This window comes from Malaclemys terrapin, chromosome 2 (genome assembly GCF_027887155.1).
Source record: "Malaclemys terrapin pileata isolate rMalTer1 chromosome 2, rMalTer1.hap1, whole genome shotgun sequence".
Lineage (NCBI taxonomy): Eukaryota > Metazoa > Chordata > Testudines > Emydidae > Malaclemys > Malaclemys terrapin.
In genome coordinates, this window is record NC_071506.1 from 254,621,896 (window position 1) to 254,638,228 (window position 16,333).

The following is a 16,333-nucleotide window of genomic DNA, read 5'->3' on the forward strand; positions in this document are numbered from 1 at the left end:
ATTTCTATTTTTGGAGCTTGTTTAACATTTAGAATGTGATACAAAATGTAGGCTTTATGTTTTTAATTAAGGTTACTTACCCAACACTGCACGGAACAGTAAGTCCATAGCTGTTAGCTGGGCAGCGAGCTCACAGCTCAGTTCACTCACACTTCAGAATGTCCCTAGAGGGATGGCAACAGTGATATTCTGTCTCAGAAACTATAAAAGATTACACAAATAACACCAGCAGTGAAATATTAACTGTATCTAAGGGCAGAAATTCATAACAGGATGGAATGACTGGGTGTTTTAGGATATAGGTCAAAACCTGAACAATAGTTTTGAACTCAAAATGGGCATCTGTCACCTAGAGTCCCACTGAGAAGTTGATTCTATATTTAATGTAATTGGAAATTTCCATTCATGACTCAGGAATGACCCTTTTGGTGACTAGAGCTCATAGCTGGAACCCAGTGAAGTGTCAGGAGAGCATTTTTTAGACATGCGTTACTCAGAATGGGCTCCATAGGGCCCGAAAGAGGCACTGTGGGCCAATGATATTTCCCATTGGAAGCACCAGTAAGTGCAGGCTAGAGTTCAGAAGGTGATTTGCTTTAAAGACTGAAATAATAGAAACCTCCCAATCACAAGCCCTGCTGTGATACCCATGGCGCTGAACAGGAAATGGCGAGTACTGGCCAGCCAAGACCATGGGAAACCCCAACTGCTGAGCTAGCTCCTGAGCACATTGACATCATGAAGAAAATTACTCAGCCCAATTACTCAGCTTTCTCCTTTTCTCTGTAGTGCTGCTCTGAGAACCATCTTTTTCAACGATGTGGCAAGCTGAGGTCATGCTGAAGTTTCCTAGTGGGCAGGTCTCAAATGCAGTTTTCCACTAATTCTTTCACTTTCAACCGTACAATCCAAGGTCCACTTTTAGTCTAGTAACAATGATCCTTCCCCTTCCACAAAATTCCACTCATATTCCTCATTTTGAGCTACAATTTTTAAAATGTTATATTTCAAAAATATCACCTTGGACCAGATCCTGAAAGGTATTTAGGCACCTAATTCCCATTGATTTCAGTGGAAGTTCAGCACCTTTAAGAATCTGGGCTCTTCTTTATGTACAATTTCCTTTCAGCTGTAGATTCCTACACAGTTAACATATAGGTTTAAAATTCAAGGAATTTCCCTGTCTCATTCACACACACTGTGCTACATGATTTTGGGTGGCTAATAACTATCTACCTGTATTTAAAGAGCCTAAAGACCTCATGTAGGTGAGGGATTGTTTAGGATAATACAAACAGAAGCCTTATTTACTTTCCTACACAGAACAGGTGTTGACAACTGTTAACAAAGATTGCAGATGAACCAGCACGGAACATGTTTCAGCTGTAAATGTAGAGAAAGAAAAACCGGTTAACCAAATTAACTGAAATGGTGAGAAACTGGGCTTGCCCTTGTGTGACCCACGTTTAACGCTTCAGTTGTAATCACTCCGATTGCTACTGTTTGGTAATCTAGACAAGGCCTCAAGAGCAAAGGGATGACACTAAGTAAAGGTAAATTTAAGATAGGTTTCCTAATAGTGAGACCTCATTAGACTGAGGAATACTCTGCTCCCAAAGGAACTGGTGGAAGCCTCATCTCTTGAGACACCTGAAATCAGACTGGATCAAGTTCTAGAAAATATACTGTCACAGGCGCTGTTTTTCCAAGTTGCTGGGAGGTGCTTGACCCCCCACTCCACCCCTTCCCCCAAACCCCCATCCTGCCTCTTCTCCTGTTCCACCCCCTCCCCCGAGTGCACCCCTGCCCTTGCTCCTCCCTCCCCCCCCCCCCAGCACCTCCTGCATGCTACTGAACAGTGATCACCAACAGGCAGGAAGTGCTGGGGGGCGGGAGGGATAAGAGCTGATGGGGGGCAGGGCTGCCGGTGGGTGCTGAGCATTCACTATTTTTTTCTGTGGGTGCTCCAGGGCTGGAGCACCCACAGAGTTGGCACCTATGTATACTGTACCAAACAAAGGGAGCAAGCATGCATTGGTAGGGAAATAGGCCACATAACCTACTAGTCTAGGTTAGTTTGGTTATCACAGATGATGTCAATAACAACTTTTTTCCTGATGTGATCATGGTGGACAGAAGTCTGATACATAAGGAGAATAACTGTTTTATAGGTCCATTCAAAAATGCTAAGTCTGACTCTGGGGATATGACCAAATCCTTAGAAAAATATGTTCAGAGCCTCTAGGAGTTAAAGGGATATTAGCAGGGAAATGGGGGATCTCTGCAGTTTCATGAGGGATGTGAAGGATCCATCTGAAAAATAAAACAAAACCTTGCATTTTTCTTTTTACAGACATTGGACCAAATGAATTAGTAAGAGGAGGATGTTAAGTGGGAAACTATATTTGAAAAGTGAATAAACCAATATAATTCATGGCTGTTTTTAAATTAACTTTCCTGCTGACTCTGTGGCCAGATGATATTGTTAAGCTGCAGGTTAAGGGAATGTGGAGCTCAAAGAAAAATTAAAAGGCAAAAAGACAAGATTATCCATCTATGACATTCTGAAGACTGGCAGAATTAACTGTAAAACAAAATCCTGTTTTGTCCAATTTTAGTCAGACTAAATTCATTGAGAAACAGATTATAGACCTAGCAGAGACTTGCTCTCAGAATAACTCACACCATTATTTCCTACCAGGAAAGACATTAATATAAAAAAAACTGAAAGTAAGATTCTGCAAAATTAAATCTGGAAGAAACAGACAATGTCAGAAATGAAAGCTGAAAAGAAGAGTTGCCCCAGATTCTTTTAAAATGCAGGAGACCACTTTGTGTTAAAATAGTATTAACTGGAAACATTGTGTAAGTGGTTTCAGATGTTCAGCATATCAGAAAAGGACTCTGGAAGATCCTGCTTCCTTGTGATCCAGTGTTAACAGTCACTCTAAACCTAAGAAGAGAATGGTAGGCTCCCTGGGTTACTTGGAAAAGTTACAATCTAAGGCTGTTAATTTAGAATGTTGTAACCACAGCAATATGATGCTTCCAGTTTATTGCCCTTTCTGTCATGGATAGCATGGACCTCTGATGCAGTCAAGCACTGCTTTTCCTCTCATTTTATCCAGTCATGTATTCAGAGGTGGCCATCACTTCCCTACAGAGAATAATGGACAGTAAATAAGATAACCCTTGCTAAATACATAGTCCTTTTCATCCATAGATCTCGAAAGTGGGTAAGCATTATTATCCCCATATAGAATTTAGGAGATTAAAGCAAGAAGACTCAGAGACTTGATCAAGGTCATGTAACAAATCAATGGTAGATCTAGGAAGAGGACCATGGTCTGCTGATGCCCAGCATGGTACCCTGGACCCAGCTGCCTCATTGTCTCAGGACAATGGCCAATCACTTGGTGATGGGCTTAGTGCTTTCTTTTTCTCTACATTCTGGGCCACCTCTTTTGTTCATTGCATTCCTCAGAGTTCCCATTCCCTGGACAAATTATAACAAATCATATCATGTGTGGATCTGATTCTACTCCACAGAAGCCAATGTTTTCTTGGCACTGACTTCAATGGACACAGGAGCAGGTCTTGTGTGAGATGCACTGTGCTATTGCAAGACCCATTTGCTCCTCTTCCGATATGCACGTTATATTGTGAATGTATTTTCTTCTGAGGATAGCCATGCAGGCAAATAAAAATCCATGCTTTTACTGAATGTTTGCTAGTGTTTTACTTGGAATAGCATCAGGCAGTGACAGTGGTATAATAAGTGTGTAATTATGGAGAAAATCAGATTGGCAAGCGATTCTGTGCAATGATCACCAGGGCATTGTGCATTTCATATTCTTCTACTGGAATTCACTGTACAGTTATATTTGACAAGTTACAGAATAATTCAGTTCCAACTAATCCAGCATCTGAAATGGCAGATTACTGCCAGACATTTCCAGACTGAGGATTTACTGAGGATTCACGATTAATTGGTATGCGCCACAATGCTAAAATTACCTAGTGCTACTTTGAAAACTTAAGGTTAAATGTTTAACAGTCTATAACAATAAAAATTCATTTGCTTCATTTCAGACATCTGTGCAAAAAATAAACATCACACATCATTTTATAAAATTCACTAACATTTATTCTGGTTCCCAATCTAGTTTTACTGAAAGGGATAAAGTCAGATATTTGTAGGGTAACCTATACCACTGGCATGACTTCACCAATATAATAAATACAGTTGCCAAGCTAGCATTTTTAATAATCAAAAGCATTATAATAGGTTTCAAGTTGTGAGGGACTTTTGTTGAAGCCTGTCTTTTATACACAGGGATAGACATATATGTTAGGGCTGGCCAGAAAACAACAATTCCAGTTAGCAAAAAAATAAAATAAAATCAAGGTTTCAGTATTTTTCATTCCAATGTGGACCGGGACCTTTTGGGAAATTTTGTGAAAAAAGAAGCACACAAAGCCAATAGGGCCTGAGCCTGGGATGTGGGAGATGCAAGTCTAAATTCTTGCTCTGCCTGATTCACATCTCCCACATCCAAGGGAAGTGCCCTAACCACCTGGCTATTCTGAAATGGTCTTTATAACCATCGATATAAACATTTTAGTCTACATGCTTGACACCTCATCTGTCCTCTACTCGATCTTCGTGCGACTTAGTCTACCAGTCCAAGCTCTTCAGCATCTTTAAATAGCTGCAATATTTATACCAGAACCAAAACAAAACCTGTAATAGGTGGCTGGCTTACAAGAGTACTGATAGGCTTGTGGTGAAGATATGGGAGTGGGATTCATTAGGTCTTGGTTCAATTCCCAACTCTACGACAAATTTGTGTTTGACCTTGGACAAGTTGCAATCTCTGCATCTTAGCTCTTCATCTACTACAGGGGGATAATAGTTGTTTTTGACTGTGCCTAACACAGTATGTGCCAGATCATGGGTGGAGCATCTAGGTGCTACTGTAACATTAATAATACTGACAGAGAAATGTTTCCTCCTCCTTACTTTATACTGACAATACTCTTCTCCTGGTATCTGCCCACAATGTCTCAATTTACTTACCCTCATCCAAAAGTTTGGACAGTGTGACAGGACAGCTGCCCCTCACTGGTTGGCAAAGAGTTAATAGCAGCACTTGGAGCAGCTGCACAGAACCCAGCCAACCAGAAGCAGGCTGGGCCCTATAAGAAGGGCTGCAGGGCAGAGAGGAGCTCAGTCTCTCCCTGGAGCTTGATGGAGAAGGACTGGCTGCCTGTTGAGAGAAGTGCTGGGACAGAGCAGTGCTGGGCAGGGACTCAAGGGAGTAAGTGGAGCTCCAGCCTGGCTGGCTCCCAGATGGAGGCCTTGATACAGGGGCCAAGTAAGTGCTGGGCTACGGGGAAGTGGCCCAGGGAAAGCAGGTAGTGGAAGAGGGGAAGGAGAGGCAGTGAGTGGCTGCCAGCTGTAGGGTCCCTAGGTCGGGGCCCAGAGTAGCGGGCGGGCCTGTCCCACCTCCCCCTTTGCCCCACTGGCTGCTGAGGGAAGTGGCCTGAACGACGGGCTGGACTAGGGGCTGCAGTTTGCTACTGCGGTGAAAGGCCAGGTGAAGGACTGCCGGTTCCCCTGGAAGGGGGGAGACAATGGAGTTGGGGCACAGTTGGAGGACTGTGCCCTGACGAGGATGTTGTGGTCCAGGAGTGACATGGGTCCCCACAGACAGTGGAGAAGCAGTGACAGAGAGTGAGACACCACAAGAGGAGGACACCCTGCTGATTGACAGAGCTAATTCCCAGAGCAACCAGCTGGACTCACCACGGTGGTGAGCACAACTCGTTACAGGCAGTTATCTGGTTACAAAGTAAACTGGACTAAATAAAAAATAACGAGGAGTCCAGTGGCACCTTAAAGACTAACATTTATTTGGGCATAAGCTTTTGTGGGTAAAAAACCCATTTCTTCATGCCAAATAAATGTACTAGTCTTTAAGGTGCCACCAGACTCCTTGTTGTTTTTGTGGATATAGACTAACATGGCTACCCCTCTGATTCTGGACTAAGTCAGAAATTCTCCCAGCTTCTATGTGTAGATATAAATTTCATATGGATTTTGAGGGCTTAAAATGGATAAAAAGGGTCATAATATACTTAGGCATGCTTGTCTCCCAACCACTGAATAATATAATCAGAAGAAACCTCCCTTCCAGTCCCTCCACTTCTTAAATTCCCTGATTATTGTAACCAATAAGCAGCTTTGTCAATGCTTTGGTTTGAAAAAAGTAGAAGTTTATTCTGAATAAACCTTTGTCTTAAACTCCATTCAGTGGATTTCTGGTGCTGGAAAGCATGTGTCAAGTCAATCTGCATTCTAGACACCGTGCTGTATTATGGTTTTGTGACCTGAAAAAATAATCCCCAATTGTTTCCAGGTGCTGTAAAACTTGTTTTGGGAAGGCTAATCTGGGTTGTTTGGAACCACGGAAAGCACTTTTTGGGACATCAGGACCCTATTCTCCCTGTGTCAATCTTGAAGTCAGACAGTGCAGACTATACTTTTTCCAGTATAGGAAGACCAATCCTGATAGTTCTGAGATTGTGTAGGTTTATAGAAAGCTTTTTCTAAATGTCTCTAACTATGAAAACCACTGGGCACCCATGTGAAAAGCCTCTTACACATGACTTGCAGTCATGTAAAGCCTGTCCTAGGTAGCTCTACCTTCTGGTTTACATATGATCTTGATTATTTAAAATCCCAAGTTGAAGCAGACCATTTATTGAAGTTGGAGAGCCAAGTTTAATAGAAATAGCTATTCAAATAAATGGAATGACAGGCGTAGCTAATTAATCTGTTGTGCTAATGGTTGTACTGTCTCATTTTTAATATAACTGAATTAATGTGCCATTCAAATAGTTGACAAGTCACATGCACCATTCTAAAACAGACATTAAATCCAGAAATACAAAATGCTGTTTGTTTTTTAAAGCTATTGCCAGTGTTTGAGAGAGATTCTTCTTGGACTAATACCCAACAAGCCGTAATGATCACATAGTCTAGTGCTTATCCCTTTTGTTTACAGATTGTATATGTGTATTGTATAGGTTACAAAATGATAGAAATAGCAGTATGACTAATGCAGAAATTGCTAGCACCACCTGTTGGTGAAAATGGAAACTGCAGGTGAATGTAAGATCAGGTTGAACAGCTGGGGAGTCCTCATGACTCCCTTTTGTGATCCCAAAGTAGTTGTCTCATGCAAGAGCTCTATAAGATCCTTAACATGTTTATAAACATGACTTTAGACAAATTAGAGCCACACATCCACCATCCCCCAGTACACTTATCCACATCCCCCAGAATGTTAGGTCAAATCCACACTGTGAATGAAGTCCAGAACTCCCTTAAAGGTGGGTGGCACAGTGCCAGAACAAGATGTCACCTACTAACAGACTTTAACTGAAATGCTTTTACATTCAAACGCCATTTCTTATAACACAAAATACGTGAGTCATATGAGCTAAGACAATGGCAGCTTAATCACAAGGCATTTTTTTCCTCTGTTACCTAGTAGGTCTTTTGGGAGACTTGTGATTATCGTAGCATTGCGATTGTGATTATGGTAGCATTCTGATAATCAAGCCCTTGGACCTTGATCTGATGATCAAGCCCTCGGACCGCTACCCCGTCCTACTTCTGCATGTGGGCACCAATGATACTGCCAAGAATGACCTTGAGCGGGTCACTGCAAACTACGTTGCTTTGGGAAGAAGGATAAAGGAGTTTGAGGCGCAAGTCATGTTCTTGTCCATCCTCTCTGTTGAAGGAAAAGGCCCAGGTAGGGACCATCGAATTGAGGAGGTAAATGCGTGGTTGCACAGGTGGTGTCAGAGGAAGGGCTTTGGATTCTTCAACCATGGGATGTTGTTCCAGGAAGAAGGATTGCTAGGAAGAGATGGGATCCATGTAACAAAGAGAGGGAAGAGCATCTTTGGAGGCAGGTTTGCAAACCTAGTGAGGAGGGCTTTAAACTAGATTTGCTGGGGGTTGGTGACCTAAGCCCGTATGTAAGTGGGGAAGTGGGATACCGGGAAGAAACAAGGAGGAGGGTGCAACAAGTGAGGCCTCCTGATTCATACTGAGAAAGTAGGGCAATCGGCCAGTTATCTTAGGTGTCTGTACACGAACGCAAGAAGCCTGGGAAACAAGCAGGGAGAATTGGAAGTCCTGGCACAGTCAAGGAACTATGATGTGATTGGTATAACAGAGACTTGGTGGGGTAACTCACATGACTGGAGCACTGTCATGGATGGATATAAACTGTTCAGGAAGGACAGACGGGGGAGAAAAGGTGGAGGAGTTGCACTGTATGTAAGGGAGCAATAGGATTGCTCAGAAATCCAGTATGAAACTGGATAAAAGCCTGTTGAGAGTCTTTGAGTTAAGTTTAGAGGCGAGAGCAACAAGGGTGATGTCGTGGTTGGCATCTGCTATAGATCACCAGACCAGGAGGATGAGGTAGATGAGGCTTTCTTCGGACAACTAATAGAAGTTTCCAGATCACAGGCCCTGGTTCTCATGGGGGGACTTCAATCACCCTGACATCTGCTGGGAGAGCAATACAGCAGTGCACAGACAATCCAGGAAGTTTTTGGAGAGTGCTGGTGCAAGTGCTGGAGGAACCAACTAGTGGTCGTGCTCCTCTTGACCTGCTGCTCACAAACAGGAAAGAATTGGTAGGGGAGGTAGAAGTGGGTGGCAACCTGAGCAGCAGTGACCATGAAATGGTTGAGTTCAGGATCCTGACAAAAGGAAGAAAGGAGAGCAGCAGAATATGGACCCTGGACTTCAGAAAAGCAGACTTTGACTCCCTCAGGGAACTGATGGGCAGAATCCCTTGGGAGGCTAATATAAGGGGGAAAGGAGTCCAGGAGAGCTGGCTCTATTTTAAAGAAGCCTTATTGAGGGCGAATTAACAAACCATCCTGATGGGCAGAGAGAATAGCAAATATGGCAGGCAACCAGCTTGGCTTGACAGAGAAATCTTTGTTGAGCTTAAACACAAAAAGGAAGCTTACAAGAAGTGGAAACTTGGACAGATGACTAGGGAGGTGTATAAAAATATTGCTTGAGCATGCAGGGATGTAATCAGGAAGGCCAAAGCACAATTGGAATTGCAGCTAGCAAGGGCTCTAAAGGGTAACAAGAAAGGTTTCTACAGGTATGTCAGCAATAAGAAGATGGTCAGGGAAAGTGTGGGACCCTTGCTGAATGGGGGAGGCAACCTAGTGACAGATGATGTGGAAAAAGCAGAAGTAAATGCTTTTTTTGCCTTGATATTCACAGACAAGGTCAGCTCCCAGACTGCAGCACTGGGCAGCACAGTTTGGGGAGGAGGTGAGCAGCCCTCAGTGGTGAAAGAACAGATTAAGGACTATTTAGAAGAGCTGGATATGCACAAGTCCATGGGGCCGGATCTAATGCATCCGAGGGTGCTGAGGGATTTGGCTGATGTGATTGCAGAGCCATTGGCCATTAGCTTTGAAAACTCGTGGCAATCGGGGAGCTCCTGGATGATTGGAAAAAGGCAAATATAGTGCCCGTGTTTAAAAAAGGGAAGAAGAAGAATCCGGGGAACTACAGACTGGTCAGCCTCACCTCAATCCTGGAAAAATCATGGAGCAGGTCCTCAAGGAATCCATTTTGAAGCATGTGGCGGAAAGGAAGATGATCCAGAACGGTCAACATGGATTCACCAAGGGCAAATCATGCCTGACCAACCTGATTGCCTTCTATGATGAGATAACTGGCTCTGTGGATATGGGGAAAGCAGTGGACGTGATATATCTTGACTTTAGCAAAGCTTTTGATACGATGTCCCACAGTATTCTTGCCAGCAAGTTAAAGAGTATGGATTGGATGGACTATAAGGTGGATAGAAAGCTGGCTAGATCATCGGGCTCAATGGGTAGTGATCATCAGCTCAATGTCTAGTTGGCAGCTGGTATCAAGCGGAGTGCCCCGGGGTCTGTCCAGGGGCCGGTTTTGTTCAACATCTTCATTAATGATCTGGATGATGGGATGGATTGCATGCTCAGCAAGTTGGCAGCTGACACTAAGCTGGGGGGAGAGGTAGATGCGCTGGAGGGTAGGGATAGGGTCCAGAGTGATCTAGACAAATTGGAGGATTGGAGGAAAACAAATTGGAGGGTCAACAAGGACAAGTGCAGAGTCCTGCACTTAGGATGGAAGAATCCCATGCACTGCTACAGGCTAGGGACCAACTGGCTAAGCGGCAGTTCTGCAGAAAAGGACCTGGACAAGAAGCTGGATATGAGTCAACAGTGTGCCCTTGTTGCCAAGAAGGCTAACTGCATATTGGGCTGCATTAGTAGGAGCATTGCCAGCAGATTGAAGGAAGTGATTATTCCCCTCTACTTGGCACTGGTGAGGCCACATTTGGAGTATTGTGTCAAGTTTTGGGCCCCCCTACTACGGAAAGGATGTGGACAAATTGGAGACAGTCCAGCGGAGGGCAACAAAAATGATCAGGGGGCTGGGGCACATGACTTATGAGAAGAGGCAGCCTGAGAGAACTGGGCTTATTTAATCTGCAGAGGAGAAGAGTGAGGTAGGATTTGATAGCAGCCTTCAACTACCTACGGGGAGGGGGGTTCCAAAGTGAATGGAGCTAAGCTTCTTTCTCAGTGGTGGCAGATGGCAGAAAAAGGAGCAATGGTCTCAATTTGCAGTGCGGGAGGTTTAGGTTGGATATTAGGAAACACTATTTCACTAGGAGGGTGGTGAAGCACTGGAACAGGTTACTTAGGGAGGTGGTGGAATCTCCATCCTTAAAGGTTTTTAAGGCCAGGCTTGATAAAGCCCAGGTTGGGATGATTTAGTTGGGGTGGGTCCTGCTTTGAGCAGGGGGTTGGACTAGATGACCTCCTGAGGTCTCGTCCAACCCTGATCATTTATGAATTACCTGCCTCTACATTCTCCCACCAAGATTTGGGATTGGCTGGCATGGGTTCTAATGCTAGCAGTGACTATTATTTAAGGATATATCAGCCTCTTGAACTATATCTGAGTAGCTCAGCTATGCATTGGACATATGAGCACAGTTGTATCAAAAAGGCGGCGGTCTTGCCATGGCTCATTGCAAGTATTTCAAATTACTTTGAAGCGCTCTTCTGTGTCAAGGTGGAAAATGTTTCACACATTATATGATGACTATTTCCAAAGGGAAAGGAATACCATTTAACCCACATGTAACAGAAACTATCAAGTGACTGGCACCTTGCTACAATTCCGCTTCATTGAGCACTCTGGGGGAAATAAAATGTCACATCATTACAAACACTTGGGGGGGGGGGGGGGCAATTCTGTCCTTATACACAGGAACCTATATATCCCATACATAACTGCTTTCAGATATATATATATCGTCTCTCATATATATATATATAACAGCAGGTATGGACTGATAGATCTGAGAGCAGGTTTAGTTGCCAATCCAACAAACACTTATGTATGTACTTAATATTGCACAAGTAAGGAATCCCATTAAAGTAATACAATTAAACTTGGAATTAAGTGTTACAGGATCTGGATTTTAGTGAGTATTGTCTTTGGATTGTTTCAAAAACAAAGTTACAACTCATCTATTACCAGGAAGGGGGGAGACACCAACAACAAATTAACCAGGGAAATGAAAGAAAGGGAATCCGTAGTATAAAAATGGCAGAAACAGTTTGAATAATATAAAAAATAATATTAAAAAATGACCCAAACTTTTGCCCAAAACTCAGAATGAACCTGAATTATTTTTTTAAAATTGTACTTGAATGTTTATGCATATCTTTGCTTCCTGCCTTTGGCAATAACCAGAAGGAACTATTGGAATAACATGCTGATTCTAGTTCACATCTAAATAGGACCAAGAGGAATGGTGGCACTTCCTCCTCTTCTTCCTTCTCCTCCACATTGCTGACAGGGCACTAGTGCAAATCCTGGGGGGCAGGGAATCACTGCCACCAAGTGAGTTGAGTGCTACTGAACAGTGGCAGATTGACAGCCTTGGAGAAAGAAATCCCCTATTTAGTTACTGAATAGGTACAGCACAGGCAATGGTAGTGCAAGCTCCCTCACATGGTCACAGTAATTTGTCACAACTCTGTTCCAAAGGGTCAGTGTTACTATAGTTACTAGACCCAGGCAATGGCTGGCCTAACAATGGTGCTAATTTCTTCCAACTGTTCTCTATGTACTGGCTGGAGAACCCCAGGTAATTTCATATAGGTTATCAAACAACCACCCCATAGCGATGACTTTTGGTTGCTATCACTCTCAAATGCATACCTATCCCTTATCAAACTGCTGAACATCTATTATCAATCTTCATTCTCTCTTTGTCTGATTTTTTTTAACGGTTTGTCCCAACATGTGTTTTTTTTTCCCCTCCATTCATTGGAAGATTTAATGATGTGTGAAAAACCATGAATACTCTTTGAAAAAGTTCTGGGAAATCTCCTTACAGTACATCAGTGGCAGGAATAAAGCAATGGAGCGAGGTGAATATGCAATGCACTGTAACTGGAGCCAATGTAAGATGTCTTTCTGCCATTAGAGAAATGCAAAGACTCCTTAATGATGACAGGATCAAGCCCATATATGTCATTTGATGTCCAATGCAGAGCTTCGCACACATGGGTTTATGAATCTATTGAAGGGGAACCAGATTTGTCACCAGAATACAATTGACTACTCTTTGTAAGAAAAGATTAAACAGATGAACAACACTACGCACCATATAAATTTGGATAAAACATGTAATATGCCAATAAAAATAGCAGGAATAGGAGAGGAACTTGCCAGCCAAAGGGTGCCTTGTATAGACCACAGAAACAAGACTAGAAAACTAACACAAATCAAGGCAATCTTGTTCATAAAAATCCTTAATATAAAATAGGGAACACCACTGTATTGGTATCTAGAAGATAATGTTTAAAATCCAGTTACAGAAATACAAAACAGCACATTAGGACTAACCTAATAAAATAGAACAGATTCATAAAACTGGAGCAGTACTTTGCTAGTTTCAGCATCCTGGTTGGGAGAACGAAGTACTGAATAGTGTGGCACATTACAGTTTAAGCAGGGCAGTAAAGCATAATTGGTACGCCTTATCTTTTTCTTTGTGAGAAATGCCATATAGTCTAATAGTCACCATAAGATAATGGTTCCCTTAAGAATGCAGATTTTTGGGCCACATTCTCTGCTAGCATAGGTCCAGTAACCTCAGTGATATTATACCACCAGAGATTTTGTCCCTCTAAAAGGTAAGTATGTCACCGAAACTCAGAGGACTAGTTTGTTTCAGTGCCGCTGAGCCACACAAGATTGCCTCTCCCCGTTTTCAAGCAGCCTGAGGAGTATGTGGCAAAGCTTAAGAGGCTACAAAGACGAAAACCACAGCTTACCGCTGGGGAAGAGTTTGCTTATGAATTCAGAACTATACTCTGTACGCAGACAGTCTATATGGAAAGTTGAATATCATCATTAGAGAGACATGTAACTTGTTTTCCTTTATGTTATTCTGCTGCTGTTTATAAGGCAAAGAGAACTTAAGTAGAAATAAATGTACAAGGAGCAGCCACTTAATTTATTATGAGAGAAAATTCTTAATAGTTCAACCTACTGGAAAGACTCATTTCTTCGACACTATGGCAGACCTGGCACCTCACCGCCCCTTTGGGGCAGCAGGGGATGTGGTGTTGGAACCTCGCCACTCCCAAGTTTTTGTGCTCGCTTCTCTGTGGGCAGCCTAATGCGGCCTAATGGCCTCCCTCCATGCAATCATCCCTTAGTTGGGGTCATGTGCCCTAATGGCCAGAGTCCATATAAATCGCTCCCAGCATCCAAGCAGTGTGGCCCAGTGGCCAGAGTCCATATATCCCCCCCCCCCGCAGGCAGGATAGTGCGGCCTAGTGGCCAGAGTCTGTGTAACTTGCCCCAAACATCTGGGCAGTGTGGCCCAATGGCCAGGGTCCATATAAATCGCTCCCAGCATTGGAGCAATGTGGCCTAATAGCCAAAGCCCATATAATCCCCCTCATTAGGGGGGTAGTGCAGCCTAGCAGCCAGAGTTCATATGATTCCCATGCTGGGCCATCCCCTGACTGGGGGGTGGGAGGGACAGGTGGCTGGGAGGGGTAGGGGGACCCAGGCCCACCCACTCCACCAGGTCCCAACCCAGGGCCCTGGGGGTAGTGGCAAGTTCCCCTTGCCACTGGCTCGGCAGGGAGCTGCACGAAACATGCCAAGCCTCTGTGTGGCTTAACACCATTTTCCTCTAAAGTTCCCCTGGGTCACTTCCTACCATAACTTCCAGGTCCTCCATTTCAGGGGGTCCTCTGATCTGTTCCCCTTCTGTTATGTACTCCATCAGGGCGTTGGGGCGCATCCCAGCTTGGCTGGCTTCCAGATCCTGGAATGCAGGCTGTCCCTCCTCAGGAGCTGGTGGCGTGCCTCCTTCCCCTCGGACGGTCAGCACAAACTGAGCAACTCTGCAGGCTTTTATACCTGTTCTCCAGTTGGAGCATGCCCAGCAGAGCCTTAGGGGCGTGGCTTCCTCTGCTACGAAGGAAGGGTTAACCCCTGCGGTACCAGTAAGGTGCTGCTCTGCCCTGTCACAGACACCCAGGGTCAGCAGCTCACTTCAGGGTATCTTATGAGATGTGAAACAAAAGAGCAAATCAACTGCTTTCAGAAGAAGTGATCAGCTGGCCTACAACAAATTTAAATCTCATGACAGAGCCTTGTGATCTTCAACCCCCAGCTTTCATTATATTAAGGGACAATAATTCTGGTGACAAACTAGCATAAAGAAGCAGCTACTACAATACAAAATATGTTGCACCCAGGACACACATTTTATGTTTCCTTAACAACTTAGAGATAAAACTGTGTGTGTCACTACATATGCATTTTTCATAAACATGAACTTTAATGAGAAATGAACATAAATCTTACATTTAAATAAGTCGTTTGACCATCCTGAGACAATTAAATAATTGATAATGATTGTCACCAAGCAATAAATCACACAGCCATAGAGTGGTAAAAGAAAAGCTTTCTTGTCTGCTGACAGATGTTTGGAATGAAAGACTTGGTTTTCCTTTAAGATTCAATAAGGAATTACATAAAGGTGAAAGATTCTTTCTGCTGCTTTCTCGATGGTCAGCTACAGTATTTCTGCATTAAAAACAATGCTGTCTTCCTGACAGTTTTACTTTTTTTGGAATTTCAAATTTTCTGAACATTTGAATGAAAATGAAGAGCAAAAGTCAAGACTTTCAGCTGGCGTAAATCAGGCACAGCATTACTGACATCAGTGGCACTATGCTGATCTACACTAACTGAGGACCTGACCCCAAATATTTGAAAAGGTAGTTCCTGCACTGGGACAGCCTCTGCTCTTACAGCAAAACAAATGTAAATAGATAGCAGGCTAGGAAGAGATATCAGAAGTTGCAGCTGCAAAAAGGATTGAAAATTTAAAAAGCAAGCTGGGGAGGTCAAGAGCAAAGTGAGCAGAAGATGCATGCGACAGAGATGGGCATTTTTCTAACAATCATTCCATTGTTATAATTAAAATAACCATTTCTTGTGTAACAACTCCAGACAAGAGTCTTCATTTGTCAGTCAATATGACCTAAAGTTTCAAAGGACTAGATTCTTACATAGGTGAGGACTGCTAGGAGAGAGATTAAGGTGCCTTCTTAACCTCTGAATGGCCCACAGAATTGCAGTCCCTGTGCTTAGTGATATATAGGGACTAGAGCTAGCGATAACTTAGATCTGATCATTAGAGGTGTTCAACATGTGGCCAAATCCTTGTGGCTGCTCTAATTTGCACTGGGGGCTGTTCTGGCTCCTGGATGCCCCCACGCTTGGGGGAAGTAAAAGTGATTGAGAACCATCTTTGTGTAGTTCCTTTTCAAAGAGCTGCTCTGTTGTGATGCCTGCTCAGTTCAATAAAAGACGTGGAAGCCTTTGAAAATGTATGTGCCTGCACTGCACAATATGTGCAAAATTCAATTGTTCTTAAAAATCTAATCTGTTTAAACTAATTATGTAGAATCCAGCAGGTTTGCACAAATGAGAGCTATGTTTTTAATATAGTTACTGTGACTATGTAGCTGTTCTGCCTCTATTTCAAAAGGCTTCTTCTCCCTGTATAGAAAAGAACAGCTTCAGGAATGCTAAAGGAAACATCACAAGTAATACAGCTCAAGGCTGGGATTACAAGACTGATTTAAATGAATGACTTCAATGGAACTA